This window comes from Pristiophorus japonicus, unplaced genomic scaffold, assembly GCF_044704955.1.
Source record: "Pristiophorus japonicus isolate sPriJap1 unplaced genomic scaffold, sPriJap1.hap1 HAP1_SCAFFOLD_45, whole genome shotgun sequence".
In the NCBI taxonomy this organism is placed as follows: domain Eukaryota; kingdom Metazoa; phylum Chordata; class Chondrichthyes; family Pristiophoridae; genus Pristiophorus; species Pristiophorus japonicus.
Genome location: NW_027254352.1, coordinates 2,345,185 through 2,353,237, shown reverse-complemented (window position 1 = coordinate 2,353,237; position 8,053 = coordinate 2,345,185). Strand labels below are relative to the sequence as shown.

The 8,053-nt window shown below is 45.9% G+C and overlaps 1 non-coding gene across 1 annotated transcript; it reads right to left on the bottom strand.

Annotated features, from left to right (window-relative positions):
- Nucleotides 1-236: 236 nt before the first annotated feature.
- On the bottom strand, nucleotides 237-309 carry trnak-uuu (transfer RNA lysine (anticodon UUU)). Its single transcript has one exon. It is a non-coding gene; the product is annotated as a tRNA-Lys (tRNA).
- Nucleotides 310-8,053: the final 7,744 nt, after the last annotated feature.

Sequence of the window (8,053 nt, the reverse complement as noted above, 5' to 3'; positions counted from 1 at the left end):
TGCTGTAACCATTCCATGATTCGATAAGTTAGTGGCACATTTCATAGTGTGGGTGGGAGCACAACATTGCAAATGGACATGGATTGAGTCGGCAAAAATTAAAGGCATCTGATTCAGTTGATTCGCGGGGCGCGGAAATTTGGGATTTCAATGACTTTGAAAGGAAAATTTTTGTTTTGTGCCGATTCGGTCAGAGGTTTTCCATGAAAGCAACATTAAATGAAAAGAAATGCAATCGCACAACGTGGGGCTCGAACCCACGTCCCTGAGATTAAAACTCTCATGCTCTACCGACTGAGCTATCCAGGCTTCCATCAAAAATGCCATTTGTATCGCGCATTGCAGCTAGGCGCCTGTTGGCTCCGCCCCAGACGTTTAAACTTGCTGTTGAAGAACTGTCAGGGTCTTCTTGAATGGTGGACCACGCTCGAGGGGCCGAATGGCCAACTCCGGCCCCTAATCCTGACGTGTTTATGCGGTGCTCCTCCAGGGTAAACGAGCCAAAGGAGGACAGCGGAAAAGTTACAAGGACACCCTCTAACCTCCCTGGTAAAGTGCGACATCACCACTGACACCTCGGAGACCCTGGCCGCAGACACGCCCGAGGTGGAGAAAGTCCATCCGGGAGGGCGTTGATCTCTTTGAGTCTCGACGGAAGGAGCATGAAGTGACCAAGTGCAGGCAGCGGAAGGAGCATGCTGCAAACCAGTCCCACCGTCCCCTTCCCCCGACGTATGTCTGCCCCACCTGTAACAGGGTCTGTGGCTCTCGTATCGAGCTGTTCAGCCATCAAAGGACTCACTTTGGGAGTGGAAGCAAGTCCTTTTCGATCCCGAGGGACTGTCTCTGATGGTGTCTATGATGTGCATGTGAGGCGAACGTGTTAATCGCTACACTGCGGAAACATCTCCACTTCCAGCACCAGATTACCAGAATTAAACCCAATGGGATCGGGAGAAAAGTTCCTCATATGCTCAGGGCAAAATATATCATATGACAATAGAATTTTATGAATTAATAACTGATGTTTAAATCAATGCTTCTTTTTTTTTATACAGGAGATGCATAAAGATGTGTAAAATAGATGAACTATTTTTTTATAAGATTTTGAATTAAAAGTACAATTTCCCTGAACGGGAACCGGACCTGGGCCGCGGCGGTGAGAGCGCGAAATCCTAACCACTAGACCATCAGGGAACCAGGTTTGGAAAAAGATGCAGTGGTTGTGTCGAGGTTCACATAGAGCAGCTCCGGAACAAAGGTCTCTGTGCTCTTCGGGCTGTTCCCAGGGGCACACACCGAGACAGACATCACCTGCTGCTGGAGGGTCATCAACTCAGTCAAAGACGCACTTTGGTCTTGCCGAAACTTGCTGGTCTTCCAGAGCAAGGAGATGTCCACGTCTGCGTGTTGCAGACTGGCACAATCCAATATCCAGGATTACGTGCTGAGGGACGGACTTAAAATTGGTGCAGTTGCCGCAAAGGCACGGTGGGGAAGGGCCACAGTTTAAAGCCCTTCTGACACGGTACACCTCGGGGCAGGAATCAGTATAAAACTCCCCTCGGGTCGTACTTGTAACTTCTTTATTGTGTAGATGGAACACCATGATCTGTAAACACATCTGTAGTGCCATGTACAATGTAAGGTCTGTTTCGTGATGCACGTTGAAAAAAATGTAAATGTACCGTCACAAATTCCATGTACTGTATAGTGACACGTGTGATGTAATTTGTTGAATGTACGACAAGGTATCCCGTATTGTACCGAAACTGAAAAGCAAGGGAGTATATCGACCGGAACTGCCGTCAGCACCCAAATGTAGTGTATGGGATTACTGACCGCAGCTAAATGTACTGAACTGCATTTGAATGTACTGTACACATTTTTATATGAATAAAGTATTTTTTTAAACAAAAAAAAAATCTCTGCCTGACACTGGGGAAACAGTGAGACAGACCTTGGAGCAAGGGTCTGGTTATTGCCAAAAAGCAAACGGAATATTAATTCTGGAAGAACAATATCCAAAATAACAGTGACCCTGACGTGATTTGAACATACAACCTTCAGATCGGAAGACAGAAACACTACCGTTGCACCATGGTACCTACACAGTGAGCTGGAGATGTTCGTCTATATGAAGGTTCTGTAATGCAAGGGGCTTTAAAATCCCCGCCCATTACCACCAGGTATCACAAGCAGCGCTCACCTGACAGGCACCGTGTGGTTTCTTCTTCAACTTTTCTCTTGCTTTCACGGAAAACCATCATTAATTAACCCCTCACCTTCTTTTGCACAATCAAACAAATGCTAACTCAGGAACAGTCCATACTTCAATCATTTGTCTTGTGCTTTGCATCTTAACTCGAAAGCCATATCTCATTTTACTAACTGTATTATAGCTTTCTGGTTGAAAATCTTCATTGCCGATGACACCACGAATCTGGGGCAACTTTTATCAACATTTAACAGCACCGGTTATTCCTACCATGCACACAAAATACAATCAGTAGTGAAGATAAAATCCCAACATGCGTATTTTCAGATTCAACGCAGCAGCATTTCAAATAAAGTGAAAGAATTTTACAGTGAAAAGATTTGCAAGATTGGCTTGTATTTGTGTCTTTTAATTAAACTTTGTGGCGTCTGACTCCCGTTCATGCCACTGCTGAATAAGAAAGGAGGGTTTGACATTCACCAGACTGCACTGCCCCTGATATTTGTGAGCTCATCCATTGTTTTCAGTGGTTTCTCGCCCTTTGATGGGCTGCAGTGTAGCGCATATCATGTTGGCTTCACAGTGAGTACTGTTGAGGGGGATGACTCATCAGGGGAGGGCAGCAGTAGCCACGTTCATGGCACCGTGGCTGGCTCTGCTGCGCAGGAGGGCAGGAAAAAGAGTGGGACACCGATAGTGATAGGGGATTCGATTGTAAGGGGAATAGATAGGCGTTTCTTCGGCCGCAACCGAGACTCCAGGATGGTATGTGTGCCTCCCTGGTGCAAGGGTCAAAGATGTCTTGGAGCGGGTGCAGGACATTCTGAAAACGGAGGGTGAACAGCCAGTTGTAATGGTGCACATTGGTACGAAAGATTTAGATAAAAAAAGGGATGAGGTCCTACGAGATGAATTTAAGGAGCTAGGAGCTAAATTGAAAAGTAGGACCTCAAAAGTAGTAATCTCGGGATTGCTACCAGTGCCACGTGTTAATCAGAGCAGGAATCGCAGGATAGCTCAGATGAATACGTGGCTAAAGCAGTGGTGCAGCAGGGAGTGATTCAAATTCCTGCGGCGTTGGAACCGGTTCTGGGGGAGGTGGGACCAGTACAAACCGGACGGTCTGCACCTGGGCAGGTCCGGATCCAATGTCCTAGGGGGAGTGTTTGCTAGTGCAGTTGGGGAGGAGTTAAACTAATATGGCAGGGGGATGGGAACCAATGCAGGGAGACAGAGGGAAACAAAATGGAGACAGAAACAAAAGACAGAAAGGCGATGAGTAAAAGTGGAGGCCAGTGAAACCCAAGGCAAAAAACAAAAAGGGCCACTGTACAGCAAAATTCTAAAGGGTCAAAGTGTCATAAAAAGGCATGCCTGAAAGCTCGGTGCCTCAATGCGAGGAGTATTCAGAACGCAGGAGAGGGCTCTGAGCTAGTTAGAGTGGGTGAGAGCGCAGATAAACAGGACCCCAAGAAAGAATGCAAAAGGCAGGAGGCAACAGAGCAGAGTAGCACTGGGGTAAGTGTAAACCACAAGGTAATAGGAAGGGACAATATGTATGAATATAAAGGGGCTGCAGGAGGGTCCAAACAAAAATCATGGTTTAAAAACTAGTATTCAACACTTTACCTTAAAGGACGCAGCATTCAAAATTAAGTAAATGAGTCGACGGCACAAATCATGACAAATGAGTATGATTTGGTGGCCATTACAGAAACGTGGTTGCAGGTTGGCGAAGACTGGGAATTAAACATACAGGGGTATTTGACAATTCGGAAAGATAGACCAGAAGGGAAAGGAGGTGTGGTAGCTCTGTTAATAAAGGATGATATCAGGGCAGTTGTGAGAGATGATATTGGCTCTAATGAACAAAATGTTGAATCATTGTGGGTGGAGATTAGAGATAGTAAGGCGAAAAAGTCACTGGTGGGCGTAGTTTATAGGACCCCAAATAATAACTTGACGGTGGGGTGGGCAATAATCAAGGGAATAATGGAGGCATGTGAAAAAGGAACGGCAGGAATCATGGGGGATTTTAACCTACATATTGATTGGTCAAATCAAATCGCACGGGGTCGCCTGGAGGAGGAATTCATAGAATGCATACGGGATTGTTTCTTCGAACAATATGTTACAGAACCTACAAGGGAGCAAGCTATCTTAGATCTGGTCCTGTGCAATGAGACAGGAATAACAATCGATCTCCTAGTAAAATATCCTCTCGGAATGAGTGATCACAGTCTGGTTGAATTTGACTATAGATTGCGGGTGAGGAAGTAGTGTTTCAAACGAGCATACTGCGCTTAAACAAAGGGGACTACAGTGGGATGAGGGCAGAGTTGGCTAAAGTAGACTGGGAACACAGACTAAACGGTGGCACAATTGAGGAACAGCAGAGGACTTTTCAGGAGCTCCTTCATCGTGCACAACAAAAATATATTACAGTGAAAAAGAAAGGCTGTAAGAGAAGGGATAACCTGCCGTGGATAACAAAGGAAATAAAGGAGAGTATCAAATTAAAAATGAATCCGTATAAGGTGGCAAAGGTTAGTGGGAAACTAGAAGATTGGGAAAATTTTAATCGACAGCAAACAATGACTAAGAAAGCAATAAAGAAAGAAAAGATAGATTACGAAATTAAACTTGCGCAAAACATATAAACAGATAGTAAAAGCTTTTACCGATATATAAAACGGCAAAGAGTGACGAAAGTAAATGTTGGTCCCTCAGAAGATGAGAAGGGGGATTTAATAATGGGAAATGTGGAAATGGCTGAGACCGTAAACAATTATTTTGCTTCGGTCTTCAAAGTGGAAGACACAAAATCCATGCCAGAAATTGCTGGTGACAGGAATGTGGGAAGGGAGGACCTTGAAACAATTACTATTACGAGGCGGTTAGTGCTGGGCAGGCTAATGCGACTCAAGGTAGACACGTTCCCTGGTCCTGATGAAATGCATCCCAGCGTATTAAAAGGGATGGCGGAAGTTAAAGCAGATGCATTCGTTATAATCTTCCAAAATTCTCTGGGCTCTGGGGAGGTACCAGCGGATTAAAAGCAGCTAATGTAATGCCTCTGTTTAAAAAAGTGGGCAGACAAAAGGCAGGTAACTATAGACGGTTAGTTTAACATCTATAGTGGGGAAAATGCTTGAAACTATCATTAAGGAAGAAATAGCGGGACATCTAGATAGGCTTAGTGCAATCAAGCAGACACAGCATGGATTCATGAAGGGGAAATAATGTTTAACTAATTTACTGGAATACTTTGAGGATATAACGAGCATGGTGGATAGAGGTGTACCGATGGATGTGGTGCAGTTAGATTTCCAAAAGGCATTCGATAAGGTACCACACAAAAGGTTACTTCCGAAGATAGAGATACGCGGAGTCAGAGGATATGTATTAGCATGGATCGAGAATTGGCTGGCGAAAAGAAAGCAGAGAGTTGGGATAAATGGGTGCCCTTCAGGTTGGAAATCGGTGGTTAGTGGTGTGCCACAGGGATCGGTGCTGGGACCACAACTGTTTGCAATATACATAGATGACCTGGAAGAGGGGACAGAGTGTAGTGTAACAAAAACTACAGATGACACAAATATTAATGGGAAAGCGGATTGTGTCGAGGACACAGAGAGGCTGCAAAGAGATTTGGATAGGTTAAGCGAATGGGTTAAAGTTTGGCAGATGGAATACAATGTCGGAAAGTGTTAGGTTATACACATTGGGAAAAAAAACAGTAAAAGGGAATATTATTTGAATGGGGAAAAATTACAACATGCTGCGGTGCATGTCCTTGTGCATGAATCCCGAAAAGTTAGTTTGCAGGTGCAGCAGGTAATCAGGAAGGCGAATGGAATGTTCGCCTTCATTGCGAGAGGGATGGAGTGCAAAAGCAGGGAGGTCCTGATGCAACTGTATAGGGTATTTGTGAGGCCGCACCTGGAGTACTGCGTGCAGTTTTGTTCACCTTACTTAAATAAGGATATACTGGCTTTGGAGGGGATACAGAGCCGATTCACTCGGCTGATTCCGCAGATGATGGGGTTGCCTTGTGATGATAGATTGAGTAGACTGGGTCTTTACGCGTTGGAGTGCAGAAGGATGACGAAATATATTCAAAAAGGAGTTAGATGAAGTCCTTACTACTAGGGGAATCAAGGGGTATGGTGAGAAAGCAGGAATGGGGTACTGAAGTTGCATGTTCAGCCATGAACTCATTGAATGGCGGTGCAGGCTAGAAGGCCGAATGGTCTACTCCTGCACGTAGTTTCTATGTTTCTATGTTTCTATCTCATAGAAACATTTAAAATAATGAAAAGGGTAGAAAAGATCGAGGCAGAGAGATGGTTTCCACTGGTAGGGGAGACTCGAACTAGGAGGCACAGCCTCAAAATACGGGGGAGCCAATTTAAAACCGAGTTGAGAAGGAATTTCTTCTCCCAGAGGGTTTTGAATCTGTGGAATTATCTGCCCAAGGAAGCAGTTGAGGCGAGCTTATTGAATATATTCAAGTCACAGCTCGATAGATTTTTAACCACTAATGGAATAAGGGTTACGGGGAGCGGGCGGGTAAGTGGAGCTGAGTCCACTGCCAGATCAGCTATGATCTTGTTGAATGGCGGAGCAGGCACGAGGGGCTAGATGGCCTACTCCTGTTCCTAATTCTTGTGTTTCTTATGTTTCTTATGGAGTAGGCGTCGACTACAACCAAAAACATTTTTGAAAGGTCCTGCGTAGTCCTCAAGGATGCGTTCCCAAGGCTTGGTGGGCTCGGAGCAGGGGCTAAGGGGGGATTCCCTGGGCGCATTACCCAGCTGGGCAAACGTGTTGCACCTGCGAACACAAAGTTCCAGATCTGCGTCTATCCCTGGCCACCAAATGTGTGACTTGGCAATTGCCTTCCTCATGACAATGCCCGGGTGCTCATTGTGGAGTTCTCTGATGAACACCTCTCTGCCCATCTGGTTTCTACGCGGTTTACCCACAGTAGGCAATCGGCCTGAATCGAGAGTTCATCCCTGCGCCTGTGAAATAGTTTAACTTCCTCAGGGCATGCCCTGTACGTGGCTGCCCAGTCCCCATTCAATACACATTTCTTGACTAGTGACAATAGCGGGTCTCTGTTAGTCCAGACTTTAATCTAATGGGCTGTCACGGATGAGCCTTCGCTTCCGAAATCTTCGACAGCCATGACCATCTCAGCAACATGCTCGGTAGCCCCCTCAGTGGTGGCTAGTGGGAGCCTGCTGAGTGCATCAGCGCAGTTTTCGGTGCCCGGTCTGTGCCGAATTGTGTAGTCATAGAAGGCTAACGTGAGTGCCCACCTCTGTATGCGGGCCGATGCGTTTGCATTTATGGCCTTGATGTCGGCCAAAAGGGACGTTAGGGGTTTGTGATCTGTCTCCAGCTCAAATTTCCTGCCAAACAGGTACTGGTGCATTTTCTTTACCGCATATACACATGCGAGCGCCTCCTTTTCTACCATCCCGTAGCCCCTTTCTGCCTGGGACAGACTTCTGGAGGCCTCAGCTACTGGCTGTAACTGACCCTTGGCATTGACATGCTGCAACACACACCCGACACCATAGGACGACTCATCGCACGTTAACAAAAGTTTCTTACATGGGTCATGTAGCGTTTACAGTGTGTTGGAACATAACAAATTGCGTGCTCTATTAAATGCCCTTTCCCGTTGCCCCCAGACACATTCGCGACCTTTGCGTAGGAGCACGTGTAGCGGCTCCAGCAGCGTGCTCAATTTGGGAAGTAAGTTACCAAAATAGTTCAGGAGCCCCAGGAACGAATGCAGATCCGTCGTGTTACGGGGTCTGG